Raw genomic sequence first — 22,602 nt, 5'->3', positions numbered from 1 at the left:
ATAATATTCTCCTGGGGACATAACTAGAAGAGACAGACCTGTAGTTACATTGGTCCTTGACCTCTCAAGGCCTTGTAGGGCAATACCTTGGTGTTCCACTGGAAGCCAGTGCAATTGGCACAGCACAGGTTGTACATGTGCTATCTTTGATGTTCCTGTCAGGACTCATGTTGCCATATTATGGACCAGTTGGAGCTTGTGAGTCAGTCTCAAGGGTAGGGCAGCAAAGCGTGAGTTACAGTAGACTAGCCTTGAGGTGACCATTGCATGGATTACCATGGCTAGGTCATGGTGTGACAGGAAAGTGGCCAATTGCCAAGACCAGAGCAGATGAAAAAATGCCAGCTTGGCAATGTGTGTGATTTGGGCCTCCATATTCAAGGAGGGGTCCAAGATCACTCCCAGACTCTTAATGGACTATGCCAGTGTCATTGGCACCCTGTCAACAGTGGGCAACCTGTGCCCCAATCCTGAGCCCCCTTTCCAGCAATACAACCTCCAAGTTATCTGGGGTCAATTTCAACCACTCCATTTCAACTATCCAACCACATCCTCCAAATCTGTGGCTAGATTTTGTGGGGTCAGATTTTGTGGGAGACCACGTAAGACTAAATCCTATTTTTCTTGGTAATTGTTCTCAAGTAAGCACACATAGGCTGCAGTCAGATGGGCAATTTTGCTAAATATAGTTACTGTTTCCTTACAGATTGAATAGGCTTATTCGCAGAGCCACATATGACATCAGTTCCCCAGTCATACTCACCTTGCTGTATGACAAATTGGATGTGGAGTAAACATTGGTGCTTATGGATGTCTACCCATCTGGACAGACAGCACTGATTTTGATAATTAAGTGGTCTGACTCAGTACAAGCTATCTATATAATCATAGCCATAACTATCACTATCTATATGTGATATAAAGTGAGATAACAAATGCAGGTAACAATAAACATGGAAGTTTCACCCCTCTCTCCCCATAGTATTATTCTGCAGAAAATGCTTGCTATCTTGACATTAATAATTCATTACCACATTCTTGCCATAATCAGTCCAATAATGAATTTTATCCAGTTGCAGAAAAATACACACTCAATTATGTTGTTTTCATATAGTTGCCACCTCCTGCTGCCACATCTAGTTGTGTCACCACCTCCAAGCTCAAAGTCACACTGTTAAAAGAAATTTTTTGACATGTTGAGTTGAAATATACTCCTTTGATGCATCTCTGTACTTTGTTGTGACAGGAAGAGGAGAGCCAGAGCCAGTACTGATGTCAAGGGCAGAGCCATGGACAAAAGATGGAAAGAGCTGGGGACAGGAAACATAATCTTTAGGTTTACCATAGTGAGAATCAAGCCAAAGGTCAGAGTCATGCAATTACCTTCAACACTGAGTTATCTCAACTCCCTGTCCTCCTGATGTTGTCAGCTTGTATATAAAGAGGCAGCAGGTCTCATGACTCAGCAGGAGTGGCTTTGTGAACCACCTGAGTATTACAACTCATGAGTTAGTTCTCTAATTATAGAGGGTCTCCTTCTTCTGTCAGCTAGGACAGTTCCTATGGTGGGTGAGCACAAAGGAGAAAATGTTGTTTCCTCTGGCACCTTGTGTTCTATGGACATGTGTACTCTTAGCAGCTTTCTGAGTTTTAGGCACCCAGTGAAAACATTTCTTTCTTTTTTACCCTTTTGTTAGTTTTGTGATTGCTTCTGGTTGTTATCTCTTGTCTATTTCTGATCTCATTTTGGTGGATCATCTTTCTGTTCCTTTTCATAACGGTTTCTTATAGCTTAAATTAAGTTGTCTGAGTTTCTCACTGATCTGTGAAGGGGTCCTTATGTAGCTGTCCTCAAGTTTGTTTAACTCCTGGGCTTTGATTTAACTGTGATTCAGTTCATCTTGATACTTTTGTTATTTATTGTTTAGTATTTGTGTGTAAGCCACTTCAAAAGTAATGATGAGAGTTGACATACAAAAATTTAAACAAATGATTTTTCTGCTGCTCCCATGGTATTTTTCTCCTCATACTTCTGAGACATGGACTTTCGTTTGGCACATCCTTTATGTTTTGCATTATGCTGAAGCAGCCTGCTAAGTAAACTGCTTCTTAGTCTGCTACTAACCAGCTAAGTAAAGCCTGCAGAAAGTTCTACTTTCTCTCAGAATTTTGCTCTGCTGCATACCATGTTCCCATTTGTTTCACATTGTGCAGCTAATAGAGCTTTTCCATTTTTAAATTTAAATGGGATTAATGCTGTGAAAAGTTCTTTTTAAATGATTAGGTTAATAATCTGGAAATGATGGCTCCCAAATAGGGCCATATAGTGAGCACCAATCTGAATGTTTGTCGCAGCTCAGTGGAAACCTTTGTATATATGTCTACAAATTTCCCAAGTTTTGGTGCTGAGAAACCCTAATTTGTAGCTGTAAAAATGATTTATCTCCCTTTTATTTTATACCTGCAGAGATGTAGCAAATAGTGAACATGTTCTTGATTGCAGAAACAGCTGTAGTTATTTCCAAGGGTCACATCAGAAGATTGGTGTTCATCATAAATCTTATCTTAATTTAAAAAACGGGCTATAGATGAGTGGTCATTTTCCATTATTATTAATTTTTCATACTTCAGAGATGCTAGCTTCTTCGCTTTAAGAGATGTGGTTTAGAAAAGGAAGCTGGTCATTTATTTTCAAAGGCTCCCCTATCTCTATTTTATTGTTATTTTTTCTGACATGACACTCAGTTTTCCTCCTGAAAAATTGTCTGTGATTGAAAATATTATATACCATGTCATTTTCCATGCTGCATATAAATGCTCCCATTATGTTGTTGCTTTTTTTAAAAAAAAATGAATGGGAAACTGTATGGTTTCCCTCTGTTGGCAAGAATAAATTTATATACATGTTCAGGGTTTTATTTTTATTTTGAAATTTCAAAACTTACCTAAGAGAATTGAGAGCTGAAGCAATGAAATATGTGCATCTTTTCCTAGTCTTTTCTAAATTCGACTCTCTCTGATCCAATTGTATAAGAATTTATTTCCAGGACTGTAATCATTAACTAGATTGTATTAGCATGACGACTGCAATCATTTGCTGATTGGTAGGGACTATTAAATAAGTAACTGATTCCAGAAAAGCTGAAACTGCCCTTGTCAAAATGCTTCATAACTGCTAGCGATGTGGTAGACAGGTTCACATGGCTTGAGGCAGTTTATTTAACAGAATATTCAATGCACTATTCTAATTATCACCTGCAAAACCAGTGTGGTATAATGGTTAAGAGGATCAGACTAATATCTGAAAAACCTAGATTCAAAGCCCCCATTTGTGCTATGGAAGCTTGCTGGATGACTTTGGACCAGTCACACTTTCTCAGGGTAACCTACCTCATAGGATTGTTGTGAGGATACAATGGAGAAGAATAAGCTGCTTTGAGTCTCCATTGGGAAAACAGGCAGGGTATAATGAAATAATAAATAAATAAAATAATAAATAAATAATAATTTAAGACCTTGATCTGTATACCTGAAGGACTGGCTCTACTGTTATGCTCCATAGCAACAGCTTCGCTCATCTGAACAAAGCCTTTTGAAAGTATCAATCTGCAAATGGGTAAGATTGGAAACATCCCATTCACAGGCATTCTTTGTGGAACAGCCTGCCTGAGGAGGTCAGAAGGCTCCCTTGCTTCTTTCATCTTGTAGAATAGGGAAAACAGAAATGTTCAATGGGCATTTTAATAAAAGGATTAGAACAGCACTATAATGGAAAAACTCAGGAGGTGACTTTTATAAGGCCCTGTAGTCTATTGCAATGTTTATTGCATCGATCACCTTTCTTTTACTGCATTTTTCTACCTTTCTGCAATCCTTGCATTATACTATTTCTTAAGTGTTTGCAAATACCCAAATATGTGGATTGGGGCCACACTTACCCAAAACAGATTTATTTTTCCTGCAAACTTGGTGACACCCCCCAAGTTTGCAGAAAAATCTGAAATCTTTTTTTTTTTAAAATAATACAAGAAGCAATAATCCCCCCCACAAAAAAAAAGGTAAAATAGCATTCTTTGTGCAAGTGCACAGAAGGTCCGGCCCCTCCCCAGCCAAGCCGGCTTGCCGGCGCTTAGGCTGGGGGCCGTCTTTGCCTCCTTGGAAGGAGGAAGGGGCGACATCACCCAACATACGGGTGCTTGTTTCGGCGCGGAGCCGGGGCTATATAAGCCCTGGCTCCCGCCCCTCTCCACGCAGTTTGTTTTGGCTCTCTGTGTGAGAGCCGCGTGCTGGTCGCAGCGCGGACGAGGCCTTCGACGGAGGACCGGTGCGACGGAGACTGCTGCTTTGGGGACGCGTGCTTGGCTTGCGGCGCTTGCGAGGCTGAGTCATTTCTTTTTGTTGATTAGCGCGCGGCTTGGGCAGTAATCAGACGGGAGGCCCGAGTGCGCGAAGCTAGCGAGGCGGCCCTTGGCCTTCTCTAGCCCCTTGGTTGCTTAGGGGCCGGATTGGGGGGGGGGTGATTTCTGGCGGCAGCATGTGCCAGTCATTCCTTCCTTTCCCCTCGGTGAGAGGGAAGTGCGCAGCGGCTCCTGTTAGGGGCAGTTCGCAAGCGGCTGGCCAGTGAATGGTTGTTCCTTGCCTCAGAGCAGGCATTGTTGGTGCGGCCCGTAGCGGCCTTTGGTTCCTTGGAGCTAGCTGCTCCCCCCCCCCCACACACACATTGGTGAAGGTTTTTTATTGCAGGCCCGCAGGGAGCAGACATCTGCTTACCACTCCCACCCCCTCCCCTCTTTTGGCTGGACTGCCTGAGACCTGTTCTTGGGTGCACAGGGCTGGTTTTTTCCAGTCTTTCCCCCCTCCCCTTTTCTCTTTGGTGGGAGCGGGGAGCCAGCGGTCCATAGGGCGGCTGCTTGGTTGCTAGACTGTGCCTCTGGCCTTTGGGGAGGTGTGCTTTTGGGGACGCCCTCTGCCTGCATTTTCTTAATACTTCACCTGTTAGTGGGCAATGGTAGCTTTGTGTGCAGATACTGTTATTGGTGGCTTGTGTTTATAGAAACACTCGGGATGGCGCCAAAAAAAAAAAAAGGGGGGGGGGCTGGGCAAGTCTTAGGGCAAACCGCCCGCCCGCCCACCCCGTGGTTGGGGCCAGTAAGGTACCCCAATTGAGAGAGCCAGTTTGGTGTAGTGGTTAAGTGTGCAGACTCTTATCTGGGAGAACCGGGTTTGATTCCCCACTCCTCCACTTGCACCTGCTGGAATCGCCTTGGGTTAGCCATAGCTCTGGCAGAGGTTGTCCTTGAAAGGAGCCCTCTCAGCCCCACCCACCTCGCAGGGTGTCTGTTGTGGGGGAGGAAGGTAAAGGAGATTGTGAGCCACTCTGGGACTCTTCAGAGTGGAGGGCGGGATATAGATCCAATATCTTCTTCTTCTTCTTCTACCCCGGTTGAGGAGCCTGGGCAAGGAGCCGGCCATGGCTTATCCACCCCCCCCCCCCCACTCATCCTTCTGGGTTGACGGGCGATGTGGCTCATTTTAATTCATTGTAGCGTCTCTGTGGGCATTATCTGGCGCCCAAGTAGGGCAGGGAGTATCCAAGGGCAAGCAGCCTGCCCGCTCGGCCCATGGGCGGGGACAGCAACCATGCCCAGCCAAGGACCCAGGACAAGGGGGTTGTGTCCGGTTGGCCATCATGAGACAACTGGAGGGGCTTGAGCAACAAATGGTTGCCACAGGGGCTTCCATATCGGAAGGACGTCGCCGCGCTCAGGGCGGTCGGCGCAGTTAAGCACCCCCTCCCCTTTGCACTGTGCCAGCTGGCGGTTGGGAATGTTGGAAAAGCCCCTCGATGCTGAGTGTTAACGCTGCAGTGCCGCGGTCCTATGCTCTGCTCATGATCTGGGTTGGGTCCCTGGCGGGGGCCGGGTGTTCGGGTGGCCGGCTCGAGGTTGACTTAGCCTTCTACCTTGTGCGGCTTGGGGTCTTGCCTGATCTTTTCCCCTAGTTAGGCCGGGTGGCTACTGTGTAGCTTAACCTTTTGGGCACCCAGCCAGTTATTGTGCCATTTAGACTTGATGGGGGAACTGGGACCAGCTGGGAAGGTGTCCCTCAGTTATTGCTGTGGGCCTGGCTGCGGATTAGAGGTGCCTTGATGGCACCCATGATAGAGCTGGGCAGGTCCAAGGGCGATCAGCCTGCCCGCCCGGCCCAGGGGCGATGCCTGCAGCCCGGCCTTGTTAAAGAGCTGGGTCAGGGGAAGTGGGTCTGAAGGGCCATTATGAGCCGGTTAGAGGCCCTCGAGCAGTAAATAGTTGCCAAGGGTGCTCCCATCTGGGAGGGGCATTGTGGCGCCTCTTGGTATTCGGCGCCGCTAGCTTTTGAGTTGGTGGTTCTGGCCCGCTTTGCTACTGCATGGGGCGGCGCACCTGGGCTCGAGCCGCAATTGGAACTGGACCAGGAGGATGGCCTGGACGGGCGTCTGTCAGGTGATCAGGCTGGCGACGGCGCGTCTGGAGGCAAAGTGCAGCAGACCCCAGGGGGCTGCAATGCCCTTGGTATTGGCGGTAAGCTCCTGTTGCAGCAGACGCAGGGGGGCCCTGCGGTCCTATTCGAACGCCCCCCCCCCGGCGTCGGGTGGTGGGGCTTGGGGCACTGGGCGGTCCGTGACTCCCGCTGAGCAGGAGAGTTCTGAGCTGCCTTGGGCTTGGGGCATGCAGGGTGTGCCCCGCCCCCCCATGGATCCGCTTTGGGTAATTTGGGCTTACTGGCTGTGGATTACAGGCTGCCCTGGTAGTGACACCTGCTGTTCCCATGGTGTCGTCTCTACCCTGGCTTTTGCTCTGGCGTGGAGCAGTGGTATGCATGTGGCATGGAGCAGTGGCATGCACATGTGGGGGGGCGTGGCCTAAGCACGAGGGTCTGCTTTGCGGTGTGGCTCAAGCCTCCTCCGCATGTATTAGGTCAAAGCCGTGGCCTGGGGCCAGGCTCCCCGTCGGGGGAGGTTTCGGATCCCTTATCAGGGGCCTAGGGCCAATTTTCAGCTGTAACGGACGGGTCTTGAGCACGTAGTTAGGGTAAGAGCGCCAGGAAGGCAGGATCTTAGGACCCCCTTTTGGTACACAGCCTGTACCCACATTGTGCGTATTTACCCCAAGGGTGGTGCCTAATAAAGCGCCAGGGGAATATCGCCTTATTCTTCACCGGTCCTACCTCAGAGGGGTGTCGGTGACTTATGGAATTATGTTCGGTTGAAGTACACTTCCTTTAACCAGTCGGTTAAAGTACTGTGTGGTTTGTGGTGTTGGGGCAGCGTGGGCGATATGCCATTAAGGCGGCATTTCGCCTCTTGTCAGTTCATCCTTAGGATTATGAGTTCCTGGTTTTTGTTTTGTGAGTAAATCTATATGGATCGGGCCCTCCCGATGGGGTACTCGGTCTCCAGCGCTGTATTCAAGCGCTTTGGCTCCTTGGTGGAGTGGGTGTTATAGGATAGGACCGGGTTTAATGACATGGCGCACTATTGGGGCGCCTACCTTTCATCGGTCCAGCTGGTACAAGGTGATGAGCCTGGTTCTTACATGCTTTTCAGGAGTTGGACATCAAGCTGGGGGTACCTTTGGTGTATGAGAATACCGAGGGGCCCAGTACGGTGCTTACATTCCTTGGGCATTGAGCTCGATACCCACCAGTGGGCAGTTCGGCTGCTGGTGAAAGTGGTTGATGACTTTAGGGGCCGGTTTGCTGTGTTTAGTGGGCAACGCAGGGTGTCGCTGCTCTAATTACAGTAGGTGGTTGGTCACCTTAACTGTGCATGAAAGTGGGGGCCACCTGGTGGGGCCTCTTTGAGGTGTATTTGGGACGCCAGGAGCTCCTGCGTTGGACAGCGGGTTCAGTGTGGTCCCGCCATTTTTGGAATTGTTTTTTTGTTTTTTTGTTTTGGTTTTTTTTTTTTTTTTTTTTTCCAATTCTAGTGGCAGTTTGGCGTTGGGGTGAGCTACTCGCTGACCGGTTTGGACTTGTCTGGGGCTTTAACATGGCGGTAGTACATGCTATCAACCCCTTGACTTCTAAGTCGTGTGGGTGACATACCCGGTTAGGTTATTCATACTTCGTTACTTCCGGTGGAACATTTGATTCCTGGTAGGGCATGTGCCCGGAGGCTGCAATGGGGCGGTGAATGCTGTGGTGCTTTAGGCAGCTCGCCCCGGAAGTTGACTCGCGGCCGACGTGATTCCTCCCAGATCTTTGGCAATTTGGGAAGCTGAAGCTGGTAGGCACATCCAGCTGGCTTTGGCACCTAGTACCAGAGGGGATCATGGTAGAGCGACTTTCCTATTCAGGAGCCGCATGGGGCCGTGGTGTTGCAGGATTACTGGCCGATTTCGACGGCTCATATTATGTAATCCTGCGTGTTGAAGAGTGACAGGTTTGGAGGCAAGGACTATTGGGGGCCAACTGGTGGCGTTTGCCTTTATTAGTAGAGCCCATGGGTTGGCTGAGAAGACCTTCTAGCAGAAGGGCATATGACAAAGCGGCTTCCCAATTCCGGGCATTTGGGAGCACCGTGGGACCGCATGTTAATTGACTGGTTCTGTGGCACGAGTTATGCTCTTCCCCTTTCGGGACTGCGCTGCTTCATGCGGCCTTGTTGAGGGCCTGTTTTGGGCGCTATGTATTAGCTAGTTAGTTGTGCAGTCTAATTACTGATACTGCGGGACGGGCGCCCCGGGACGTGATGTCAACATTGGTTGGCCTGCAGAGGGCGGCAACCTTTTTGAACCAGGTGCGCCCGTTGATTGCCTGGGGGGCATTTTTGGAGGGCGAAGGTTTTTATCGCCTCCTGGTCATGACTTGTTCTGACGAATTTTCTTTTTTTTTCAGGTGCTGTGGCTCGTAGTCAGAGGCAGCGTGTTCTCATCTGCGCGCACAGCGGGGAGTTCCAGGTGGCCCCTCAAGCCATGTGGTCTCCAACAGGCACCCAGCTGGGTTTCAGCGACGGGGCAGTTGGGGAAGGGCTGGGTCTCTGGGGGCCAGTGTTGGCCGTAGTGCGGAGAGAGGCGGGGCACCTTCTCCGCACATCTGGGTCTTTCGTTTGGGCGGTTTCAGGGGAACACCTATGGCCTAGCACCAAGTGTGCAGGTGGTCTGTATGAACCGCAGATGGGCTACACGGCTCGGTGCGGGGACTACAGATCACCGAACAGCCTCACCTGAGCGTATCTTTCCATGGGGGGATTGACGCTAGCACAGGTGGTGAATGGCTCGGGGCCTGGCCGCTCAGCAACAACCCGAACCTGGCGGGCTTGTGCTGGGGGCAGGGTGTTCGCCCTTTGGACAAGGCGGGGTCAGGGTGTGACCCCAGGGCTTGTCCTTCTTGGCTGGTCCTGATATGGTCAGCTAGATCACCATGAAAGACTTGGAGGTGTTCCCTTTCACCCGGGGAGATAGAGCGCCTAAGCGCATGGCCAATAGGGCCATGTAGGGGTGGAGTCAAACGTGCCAGGCGTAAGGCCAATAGGGCCATTCAGAAAGCCATGGAAGGGGGATGGGGAATTTTTCTCCCGCATCCGGCCATACGGGTCGAGCAGGCCAACCTGTATCGGCCGGATGGCGTTCATCTTTTGAGTTGGGCAACCGGGCCTTTTTAGATGAGATACGGCAGGGGGTGCGGTTGGCTCTGGGCCACCCGTTGGGGCGCTAATGCCTAAGCAGAGGCTTGGCATTGGCGGTGGCTGGAGGAGGTTTGGCCACAGGGTTTTCCAGGGGAGCACCTATGGCCTAGCACCGTTGGTGCGGTGGTCTGCAGGAACCGTAGATGGGCTAAACGGCTCAGTGCGGGGAATGCAGATCACAGGGAGCCTCACCTGGGTGGATCTTTCCATGGGGATTGATGCCAGCCCAGATGGTGATGGCTGAAGGCCTGGCCGCTCAGCTACAACCCGAATACGGCGGGCTTGTGCTGGGGGCAGGGTGGCTCGCCCTTTGGACAAGGCGGGGTCCAGGTGTTGACCCCAGGGCTTGTCTGGTTCAGGTTTTCACCCCCCTGCCAGTTACAGTTGCTAATAGTTTAATAAAGCGGCCCGGTTTAAAACCCAACACTTGTGTCTGCCTCTTCATTCCAACTAGGGGGGCAATGCCCTTTCCTGCCTTCAGTATGATGGTTGATGGCTACAGTGAATCCCAGTAGCTGTGCCAGGTCCAGTGTTGGCTGCAGGTCATGCCGGGACCTGCAACAACTGTCTTGGAGCTTGGGAGCCATGGCAGGTCTGGCAGTAGTGGAGCTTCGGTGAACCCAGCAGTAGCTGCAGGAGAGCCTGGAAGCAATAGAGGGCCTGATAAGCAATTGGAGAAGAGATGGGATTCCTCTCATCGTAAGTCTTGTGGGCCCACACTGATAACACTGTAAAACAGTAAAAAAAAACCAAAACAAAACAAAAAACCCACTCCCCCACCTGTTCTGTAATCCTATTCCTAATGCAATGTCTATTGGCTGTGTTGTGCTGTTTAAATGTTTTCTAAAAAAAAAAAAAAATTGTAGTCCACCTTGAATCTAAATGAGAAAGGTAAGATAAAAATAAAGTAATACTACAAAAAAGATAATGTTGTCTGTTATGGTTCTGAGAAATAGCAAACTGTATTAAATACTCTTAAAATGCATGCTGAAGTGATTGACTGAAATAAAGATAGTTAACCAAAGTACTGCAGTTTTTGTTAGTTAATAAATATTAATAACCTCTCCTTCATCTACCTACATTCTTACAAAAGCTGACATTAAAGAGTTATGATTTGGATTTACTGCACTAGCCTTACATAAGCATAGGAAGGAAGAAAATATGTGCATCTAGAGACACATTAAACTTATAGAGTGGGCTGTTGAGTAAGGAGGATGGAGTTACCCTTCCAGCTCTTTGCATGCCTGGACTCTAGTACTTTCCTTCCTATGTTTCTTACCATAATTCCTAGAAGTCCTGCAGCAGAATTTACTACCATGAGATTTATATTGATTGATATAATACTATAATTAATACTACTGTCTTTCTCTCAGTACTAGTATAGTGTGGAATTTCTTGTCATTCATGCTCTGAAATGAAGATGCAAGACACAAAACTGGGCCAAAGCAGGGCTTATTAATAACAGCTGACACTGTTCAACACAGTGCAGAACCCCTTAGTATAGCGTGTGACTCCAAGCTTGACCCAGCAATACAGTAATCTCTTCCTTTTTTTGTAGCCTACCTACACTGACCTGAGATGCTGACCATCAACATTTTCTCCTCATGCTGGTAAGCACAAATGAAGCCAAGCACTGAAGGAATTTCCTCTCTTGGCCCCAGAGATCCCTGTCAGATATGTGACTAACTTTAGATATTTTAGGCTGATTGTCAATGCAGCTTAAATATACAGCCCACATTAATTAAATTTAATCCTGACAAAATAGACATGCTACTAATGGGAGGAAGGATTGATCCAGGATTTGAGGTGTCTTTTGTTCTGGATGGGGTTCCACTTCCCTTAAAGGAACAGATTGGTAGCTTGGAAGTCTGGATAAATAGGTGTGGGTGCTTTTCACCAGCTTTGGTCTTTCTAGGGTGAAAATATCTTGCTGCTGTGATGCATGTCCTGGTGGTAACATATTGGACTACTGCAATGTGGTGTATGTGGGAATGCCCTTGAAGAGTGTTCAGAAGCTACACTTAGTACAGAATGCTGCTGCCAGGATATTGACTGGAGTGGTTGTATAGACAATAGTACTGCAGTCGTGTTCAACCTCCATGGGCTCCCAATTAGTTTCTGGGCCAAACTCAAGATTCTGCAATGAACCTTTAAAGTCATATATGGCTGGGATCACCATATCTTAAGAACTTCCTACCCCTCCCCACCATGAACCTTACTGGCCAATACAGTAGGGCTACCACCCTCCATGTGAAGTAGGGTTGCCAAGTCCAATTTAAGAAATATCTGGGGACTTTGGTGGTGGAGCCAGGAGACATTGGGGTGGAGCCATAAGCAGAGTTGTGACAAGCACAATTGAACTCCAAAGGGAAATAATGAAGGATAAGGGCACCTTCTTTGGGGGCTCATAGAATTGGACACTCTGGTCCAATCTTTTTGAAACTTGGAAACCATTTTGAGGAGATTCATCAGATGCTACTGTAAATTTGGTGCCTCTGCCTCAAAAAACAGCCCCTCCAGAACCCCTGATACCCCCAGATCAATTTTCCACTATACTCTATGGGAATCGATCTCCATAGGGAATAATGAATTGCCCAGCAGACATTTCCCTCCCCCACCCTCCGTTTCTGATGACTCTGAAGTAGAGAAGGGCCTGCTCCCACCTGGGGATTGGCATCTCTACTCATGAGTTGCTGAACTTCCAACTTCTTCAAAGTAACACAGAGCAACCAAAGGTTCAAGTTTACCTTTCCTAAGCAAACGACCTCTGTTCTGTCCCCCCATTCAGCCTTAAAAACACAGACACATTGTCCCAAGAGGAAGCCTTTTCAAGTGGAGTCTGAAGCCTCCAGAGGTGGAAAGGAACATGGTGGCTGTGGGGACGGGGCTTCCCCCCCACTGGCCAGCTGATTGGGAGCAAGAAGGAACCTGGGAAAGCAGGAGAACCCCTGCTGGGACCTGGGGATTGGCAAGCCTAATGTGAAGCCTGGAGATCTCCTGGAATTACAACTGATCTACAAACTGCAGAGATCAGTTCCTCTGGAGAAAATGGCTACTTTGTGTGTGTGTGGGGGGATTCTATGGCATTATTTCCCACTGACATCTCCCCTCTTCCCAGACTCCACTGTCAAATATTCAGTCCTTTCTCAACCTAGATTTGGCAACTCTACACTATGGTCATCCTCCAAGACCCTGCTTTAGGAGCCTTTGCCATCTGGGCCTTCTCAGTCATGGCATCAAAACTGTGGAATTCCCTACCCTGGGAGATCCCTATGTCCAATTGTATTACTGTACTGTTTTCTGCCTCCAAGTGAGGACTTTTATATTTTATCTGGTATTCTCCATTGATCCTACTTCCTGTTGATGTGTCTGTATTTATATATGGATTTTTAAAACCTATTTTGATGTTTTGACTGTTCACCACGTGGAGGAGCATGAAGTGGGTTTAGAAACATTTTGTGTTGGGAGAAAAAAACGTGGCATAAAAATGTTTCCCAGCTATGGCTTAACCAACCTCTAGGGCCTAAACAATCCACTTGGATCAGATCCAAGGCTTTTTTTTTTTTTTAGCAGGAACGCAAAGGAATGCTGTTCTAGCTAGCTGGGCAGCAGGGGGTAAGGCCTAATATGCAAATGAGTTCCTATTGAGCTTTTTCTACAAAAAAGCCCTGATCAGGTCTATTTTAATACCTGCCCCCCTCCCCCCCCAAAACCCCTCAAATTCAATGCTTCCAAAATATCCTTCTTGCCAATCTGAGAGAGATTTCAAATATTCTTACTTGGCTTGGCTTGGTTTGTTACAATGTGTTCAATTAAGGGTGGGCAACTTACATAGGAAAAGCTTTATGCCTAGAGGGAAGAGGTTTAACTAGCAATTCCATTGACTCCTCCTAGATACTCAGCTGCTTGAAGCAGTCTTCAAGCTCCCCTTTTGCATCTCTTTTCTATACTGTATGGATGTGTGTGTGTGTTTGTGCCAAACATGGCTCCCACTCCACAGGAGAGCAGGAGCCATGTTTGTGGACCTAATATTGCTTTGAAAATGCAGCAATCTTGTACCTTTGGTAGCAGTCATGATTATATTTTAAGCATGCATTTCTGGAGGCTGGTGATGCTTTCACCTCCTAATGTGATTTTTCTATAATCAGTCACCTTGTTGAGAATGATGTAAAGAAATTTTAGTGTAACTTGAAATTGGTTGCAATCTGCTAAGTGTTTACATGACAGACTAAATGCTACAAACCCTGTATGAAACATGCATGAGGCATAAACAGGAACAGAGGACTTGAGTTCTGTGCTTAGACATTTCCTCATAAGCAGAGAAGACTTGCAGGGCTGCACAAGCACAGAATCTGGTCTTATAAGTACTATAGCAGCAGCTGACACTTTTATGTCTTTGTTATTTTCACCTCTGTGCATAACTCCTAAAAGCACCACTTCAGCAGCCACTTTCCCTTGGCTGATAATAACCTGCCTCATAACGCATTCTGTTCTTCAAAAGCTGGAGGGAGCAACAGAGCTCAAAAAATTTCCCGTAAAAAGCAGGAAGCAAAAAAGGTACATTTGATACTTTCAATCATGTTGATAATGTACTTTAATAAGTATTCTTTATGTTTACTATTCTTTAATGAAAGTTGAAGCTGAACAGTTCAGGGTTTTGCTAACGAAAAATATAACCTTTTGTCATAAAAGTAACTACTCAAATCCCTATCAGGTTGAGAATGACACTGAGCCACTGAAGTTTGATAGCTTTCATGGTGGCTTATGGCTGAACAATTTGATGTGGTTGCTTCAGTGATGGGAAAAGCTGATTAAATTTGATAAAATGTTTTTTTAAAAGGAGTGAGTTGACTTTAACAGGCATATGGGGGGATTCCATATAGACACTGAGCCTCAAGGTGGATTTAGGCAATTTCCCCCCCTTAAAAACTGTTGAATTTGCAGCCACCAAATGGTGGAAATCAAGTGGATTCAAGTCGCTTGAAGGGTGATGAACTAGAAATGGCCCAAGATATTTTTGTGCCTGAGGCAAAAAAATCCAAATGCCCATGGTAGTAAAAATATAGTTAAATGACTGTCTGTTTGCTGTTTTTTTAAATAACCCCAAATCTGCGGCCTATGGCAGACTACTCACCCATAGGGAAATGTAGCCACCACTACTTTACATTCCACTGTGCTTATTGTATCTTTTCAGATAATTTAATACAAGTTGAAAATGATACATTTAATTAGATTAAAAATGATAGTAGAATATACTGGATAAAGAATGCTTGGTGCTTGAAATACAGTTAAGTGCAATAGCTGTTGATGCTATAACAGTGTGCAGGACTTTGTATTAAACATTACATGTTATCAGGCAGAATGGCATGGTGAAGAATTTTTAGCTACAGATAGAGCAATACTGATTACAAATTTAAGACTAGTTATTGTACTTATTCTTTGTTATTTATGGCTAAAAGGTCAAGTGCCCTTCTCAGGTTGAGTCCCAAACATAAAAATCAATATGGGAAATAATATAGAGGGTTTTTGTTTATAGTGATAGGAAAAAATTTTGGATGACATGTCCAAGCAGAAATGTTTAAAAAAATGCCTCAAATACCCACGTAGATTAAATCTGGTAGCAACTTAGATATTGTTAATAGAAGGTAAAGCAGGCCCAGGGAGATAAGCCAAACCATACCACAGGAAACAGTGAGTCTGTTCTGAGAGGATTTATTTAAAGAAATATATAGTCAATAGAAGAAATATGCATAGTATAGCTACAGATATTTTCATCACTTGAAACAGATAACCTGAAAGCATTCTTTTAATTCCACACACAAAGAAAACAGTACATATTACAGACTATTCTTGCTAGACAAGAATACTAGGACTTTTATTCACCTCTCAGTCCTTTATTGATTTGTATTTTGCAGGAAGTGATGGGAGAGATCAAGGTATTGGTCTACATAGCTGTAGATAGTGCCTCAATGTGTCAGATCCCCCATCCAGAGTAACTTTAACTTCAGAAAGGTTCAGCTGATAAAAATAATTGTGTTTTGATTGTCTTTTAATAACTTTATTTTTTTTAAAAAAAACTGAAAATGTATTCAAAATGTAACAGCTCAACCATGGAAATATTCGGAAATGTCTTACTGAACCACCTGTTCATCCCTAGAGATCCAGACTATTTGAGAGACGTTATTCTTGCCTCCAGCTGCCAATGACTGGCAACATAAGGCACTGTGAATTATTATTGTCACACTAGATGGAATCCCATAGTTACTGTACCACATTCAACAAGATTCAGTTTAACCAGTAAACAGTAATAGTTTAGATGTAAGAATGAAATAAAGTATTTTACTGATAACAACTTTGTACCTTGAGCATAAAGTGAATACACTAATGCATCCATATGTATGTTATGCAAGGTGAAGCTAAGAATAACTAAACTATGATTACAAACAAAATTTCATTATATCAAAATTATAATTGCACAAATGGTTGATCAAGCCTCACACGCATGTTAAAAAGGCTTGAGCAGATAGAAGTTTCCTTGAATGTCCTTCTACTCTGTTCTTTGTTTTCTCTTCCTTTTATTGTTTTTTTACCTCTTTCTGCTTTATATGTGACTGTATGAAATAGTGTATGCTTTGATAAGTACCATGTAGTGATAATGTTGAAATTTATTCTAAAAACAAGATATTAATTGTGTTCAGGGATATGGAATTTTTAGAATTAACAAGACTGATGTGGTCAGGTAGGACCACCAGAGAAATAAAGCACCCACCTAGTAGTGGAAGGATCTCTTGTAAAATTGGTGGCAAAACTTCTGCTGTCATCCATTGGGATGAAGGCATATAAGGGACTTCAAATACACACAGACATATACAAACACACTAAGATCTGTTTTTAAAAAGGCTGCAGTGGAAATATTTAATAGTGAAATCTCCACACTAAAAAGGATACAGCAGCCCACAGTCAAATGAAGGTCCATAACTGCTTCATGGATAGCGGCCAATGGAACTGAAGAATATGAATGATTGCAGACATGTTTCTTTTCTTACTCACATCCAACAACACTTTATTTCACAAATGCTCTTTTAAAAGTCAAATGATTTAATAAAACTTATTTTTGGTGGAAATGTCAGTTAAGTAAAACTGGCATGTACAGTATAAAGTCTAATTTCCCCAAGGGGTTAACATGCAATTCTCTCCTCCCCCCCCCCCCCCCGTCTCCTGTGTCATAATAAAAAGCTGCTTCTCCCAAATTTTTGCTTTTCATTGACTTCTTTGATGGAACCAACTGTTTCTCATTTTAAATTCTCTTGAATGAAGCAAATGCAATATATTTCAATTATCATTGGACTAATCTCTCTGCCAAATTTTAATGCTCTGTGTAAACCTCAGATGAGACCATGGGTTGAAATTGATAAAATTAGACATCTTTGGCTGAGTTACTCACATCAGAATTATAAGTTTAGATGACAAAACTAATTTAAAGAATGGACCCTGCTGATTCGTACTTTACAGCAATATAAATGCCACCAAGAGTCAGTCCTGATGGATGACAGTATTATGAAAACACAGTGAATGGAGACCAACAGGGTCCATTTCTAAATTAGATTTATAAGTTCAACCATATGAGAACAAGCTACATATCAGGCATCACATCAGGAAATGATCCACATTAACGGAGGGGGGTGGGAAGGGGGGTAAACATGAACCATGACATATCTCCCCTGTATTAAATCATCACATGCATTTCACTCCATGTTTTCCACTAGTTTTGCTAATTGGCTAGAGTAATACAGAAGTTATTGGTTATCCCAAGGTGCAAACTTTCACTCTTAGTATCCAGAAAAGAGTAAGAATACATGAAAGGCACTTAGAGTAACCAAAGCCTAACACTACCCAACTGAGACAAAAACAAACAGCTGTTTCTCTGGTCATTCTTGGTATGGCCTTTATTAGCATATTATTGGAATGTGAAATTTATTTTCTTTTACATTTTTAGCCTACCTTTATGATTCCAGTTTTAGCCACATCCAGTGCCATAGATCACATTGGCATGAGAGTAGTGTGTTATTGGACTCAGTACAATGTTAAGAACCCTTTAAATATGATGCTGCACCACAGAATTTAGTGTGAGTAGTATGTGTTTGCATAGCTAGTATATAAATTAAATCTGGTCCAAGTACATCAGTTAGACATACTCTCAGAATTAGGAAATATATGTGTTGAGTCCTCCTAAAGAATTTTATTCTGAGTATCTCCAAATTACTCATTACCAAACAGCAAATCAACTCAGACATATTTATTTAACAACTTTATTTATTTAACAAATAAACATATTTATTTAACAACAAATCAACTCAAAGAGAAACATATTTATTTAACAAGATAATCTAACTTCCATTGTTTCAAAAATGAAAATAGGAAACTAAGACTAAATGGCCTATATGACCCCTTCCAATTCTATGAGTCTACAAGACAGAGGAGGGGAGAGTGAAATTAAAAGTCAATTTAGCACCAGGTTTATCTGTGAATTGACAGGAAGAGGCTGTCAAACTCAAAGAAGGTTTTGACCCTAGTCTCTTGCTCTTTCCCCTTCTGTCTGGAAGCAGCAATTCTGAGGAGGCCTCCTAGAGAGACAGGAAATCTTTCAGGCTGGTCTTCCAGAAGGCTGCAGAAGGGTAAACCAGTTCCTGCAGGAGGGTAAACCAATGGGAACTGGGTTTTATATTGCAGATTTTGGGTGTGAAAGTTTAAGTTTTAGTTCAGTCTTGGAGACTAGTTAGTTGAGAAGGTATGGTCAGACTTGCAACAGTCCAAGTAAGGTGCCTGCCCTGTAGTTCATCTAGTGAGGACAAGTAGTATAATAGGGAGATAAGTGTTTTTTCTTCTATGATTTGTTGCTTCTGTTCACTTTTTAAAAAATGCCTGTAAATAATGTATGTTGTAAATAAATGTTATGTTTGTTTAGAGTGGAGTCCCTCTGTACCACATAGTTTCCCCAACCGCCTTAGACCACACTACTGTAAGAGAGGAGTCCAGGGAAGAGGAAAGGCATGCAGTTGGCAAGGGTGCCAATCCTCCAGGGGTCTCCCAAAGAAGGACTTTGATCTCTGTGATAACCAGGTGCTGGGTTGGCAGAGGACCTTGAGGCCATACCTGAGAACTGGAAAGAGAACTACTCTGGATTGGAAGTCCGGTTCCTCTCAGTCAGGAACCCCTAAATTGAGCAGGTAGTGGAAGCATGCCCAAGTGGCAGGAAGATTAGCTCCCTCTAGGAGTTGGCAACCCAAGTGGAGTTGACGGGAGTGAGTCTGAAGGTTGAATTGGGCCGGTTCCACCACATGGCCCCTTCCAATTCTATGAGTCTATAAGACAAGAGAGGGGAGAGTGAAATTAAAAGTCAATTTAGCACCTGAACTTGTATGATACAAAGTGACTTTGTATGATACAATATGTATTATACAAGTGTAGGGAAATATATCCATCTCTAGCACATTCACAAAGTGCAAATTATAGAAAAGCCCCACATGTACACCAGAACAATATGCAGGCCCTATTTGAATTATTGTTTTTTTTTCCTTTCACAACACAGAGGTCTGTGCAAATATAGCTTTTAAGCATATGAAACTATGTACAACCCCCTCAGTTAAGAGAGCCAGCTGCGGTGTAGTGTAAAACTCTACTCTGGAAAACCAGATTTGATTCCTCATTCCTCCACATTCAGCCAGCTGAGTGACCTTGGACAAGTCACAGTTCTCCCACAGCTCTCTCAGTCCAACCTACCTCACAAAGCGTATGTTGTGGGGAGCAGAAGGTAAGGTAAGATTGTAAGTAGGGGTGTGCATTCGGTTCGGCCAAACCGAATAGACCCCTGAAGAGTGGGCCTGCAAAGGTATTTGAATGCCTTTTATGACTACTGTAATTGTAATTCACTTACTATCAATTACACCAAATCTAAAGTAGTTGTCTTTTCAAACTGCTGGCGCCCACAGAGATGGTTTATTGGCAATTCAACAATCGAGCAAACAAAATTTTTTAAATACTTGGGGATCACTTTTAACCACAAGTTAAGCTGGGTTTCACATCGTAACAACACCGTCAACTTGGCTAAATGTTCAGCTGCTCAAATTAAACAGTTTTTCTTTGCAAGGGGCAACCAATTAGTTCCAGCAGCTATTAAAGTGTTCAAAGCCAAAACGCTTGCCCAAATCCTCTATGGAATCCCTATTTGGATCTCAGCTTTTACCAGGAAAGTGGAGGGCATTCAAGCCTCATTCTTTAGACAAATTCTTGGTTTGCCAAAATGTGTGTCCTACTTTGCTCTCTGCTCTGAAGTGGGTCAGTCTTTGGTGGAGACAAAAGCCTGGATTGCAGTGTTTAAATTCTGGCTCAAAATTCATTTTAGAACAGATCCCAACAGCCTTCTTGATTGTATGAAAAGAGACCCATATATTTCATCCTGGACAGCAGTGCTTCTGTCTAAACTCAATCAATTGGGGTTAGAGGTAGATGATTTTTCTACCGCTGATGAGTCATATATCTTCAGATGTAATAAACTGAGACTATGGGAATCGGAGGATACGAAATTACGGCCAACTGACCCTTATATTTGCTCTCCAGCTTCCTTAGGTCTTTATGCTTTTTGTGGCAAAATGCCCAATTATCTATCAGACCTAACCACTCCAAGTCATCGCAGGGCATTTATGTTGGCTAGACTAAACGCGTTTCCCTCCAAAGTTTTACAAGGGAGATATCAGCAAGTCCCTTTAGCCGACAGACTTTGCTCCTGTGGAGCAAATACCCCTGACTCAATCCAGCATATATTGCTTGATTGTTCTTTATACCATAACCTCCGTAAAGATTTATTTGGCAAGTTTTCTTTTTCTCCAGATTTGTCTATTCTGCCACCCTGTTATTATTTATTGAGTGATACTGAGGGGGTGGTTAGTGAGGCTGTGGCAAAATTTCTGGCTGACATCCTTAAATTTAATTCTGACCATGTTTGAATGCATCTGTAAGCTTGGTTTTATCTTGATTTTATCTCCAATGTTTAAATTTTTATATTCTGTGTATTTTTATCTGAATCTATTATGCCATTAAAGGTTTGGTATGGACCCCCGAATCACCCCTGATTCGGAAGTATACGGCACCGTATACTTCCGAATCCATTTTCAGCCCATTAAACGGGAGCTGTATATATATATGGAAGTATTTGGAAGTCAATGGAAAAGGAGGGAAAGCAGCTTCTGCAGCCTCAGCGGAGCTGCTTGCCTCCTTTCCCGCCTTTGGAAGCCTTTTCCCGCCTCTCCCATAGCCTCCCTGGGATCAGGGAGGGAGGGGTAGGAAGAGAGGAGCCCCAGCAGCCAATCCAAAGCATGAATTTGCAAAATGCATTGCAAATGCATGCTTTGCAGGGCTGTTGTGTAGCTGATGGATGGGCTAATCCCCCAGCCATCAGCAACATTGTTGTTCTTTTGTTTACTTGGGTATCCAAGTAAACAGTGTTCTCTGACCAATCACAGAGCAGTGCTATTTTTTGAAACTGCTCTGTGTAGGGCCAGAGAACCTTTTTAAGGAGTCTGCCTGGCTGGACTCCATTCCATTGCTGCTGTGTTGGTGTGAGAGAGGGATTGTGCTGTGCTGGCCCTTGGCCTCAGCTGCTGCTGCTCTCTCTCAGCCTTAACTGACTTGCTTGGAGTAGAGAAGACGTCTAAGGTACGACAGTCTTGGGGTTCTTGTTTTTATTTTAGTCAAAGGACTTTTTAAGACTCAGTCCCTTTACTTATCCAGATTTGGGTGGGTGAATACTGGGTAGGTTATTTGGGGGTAGGGTTAGGGGGTTCTGCTGGGGGTGGGGGCCTGGGGTGGGGAGGGTTGCCAATTTGCCCATATCTTACTTTAGTGAGAGGACTTTTAAAAGTGCAGTGTCCTTTTACTTTTCTTGATTTGGGTGGCTTGTATTTCTTGGGGTTAGGGTGAAGGTTTTTTTGGGGGGAGGGGTTGGTAAAGTTCCTGTATTGTTAAAAGTTAAGTTTTTACTGTTTTAAAAGGATTCGGTGTTTAATTTGTTGCTGTTGTGTTGTGCTGCCGTTGTTCCTTTCCTCTTCTGGTTCTTGGGAGGGGGGGACTGTGTGGCCTAATTTTCATTGTTTAAAAGGTCACTTTTTTAACAGTTGAGTTTGTTGGCCTTTTCTTCCTGTTTTCCCTTTTCCTGGTTCTGTTTTTTTTTGGGGGGGGGGTGTTTTTGACTAATTTGGCCTGAGGTTTCCTATTGTTGAAAAGGCCATTTTTTTACAGTTGTGTTTGTTGGTCTTCTGTTTGGATCTATTCTATGTTGCTGCGGGTTTTGCATCCTCCTGTCCTGTTGTCCCTTTTCCTGGTTCTGTTTTTTTTTTGTGAGGGGGGGGTTGTTGTTGATGGATTTGGCCTGAGGTTTCTTATTGTTGAAAAGGCCACTTTTTTTACAGTTGTGTTTGTTGGTCTTCTGTTTGGATCTGTTCTCTGTTGCTGCAGGTTTTGCATCCTCCTGTCCTGTTGTCCCTTTTCCTAGTTCTGGTTTTGGGCGGGGTGTGTGTGTGTTAAAAGTTAAGTTTCTTTCTGTCACGTTTTGTTTTTTTTTTTAAATTACCTCTGGTTGGTGTGGGAGGGTTGGTGTGTGGGCTGTGTGGGGTGGGGTTTTTATAGAGTTATTTTTGGAGTCTGAGGCAGCTTTCAGTTTGCCTAGGGCCACTAAATAGGCTGCCCCACTAATAAGGGTGTTTTTAGGGATTGTGTTTTTTGAAATTTAAAACAAAATTAATCCAGTTTAGGGCTTTATCTTTCAAAAATCAACTAGGCCAGATAGGGGCAATTTAAAAAGATTTTAGGTTTCTCATAAAAGGCAGCCACATCAGGCTCCCTTTTAAAGAGACTAGGGTTGCAGTGCATCTTGCTTTCAG

This window comes from Heteronotia binoei, chromosome 4 (genome assembly GCF_032191835.1).
Source record: "Heteronotia binoei isolate CCM8104 ecotype False Entrance Well chromosome 4, APGP_CSIRO_Hbin_v1, whole genome shotgun sequence".
NCBI lineage: Eukaryota > Metazoa > Chordata > Lepidosauria > Squamata > Gekkonidae > Heteronotia > Heteronotia binoei.
This window is presented reverse-complemented; position numbering follows the sequence as displayed.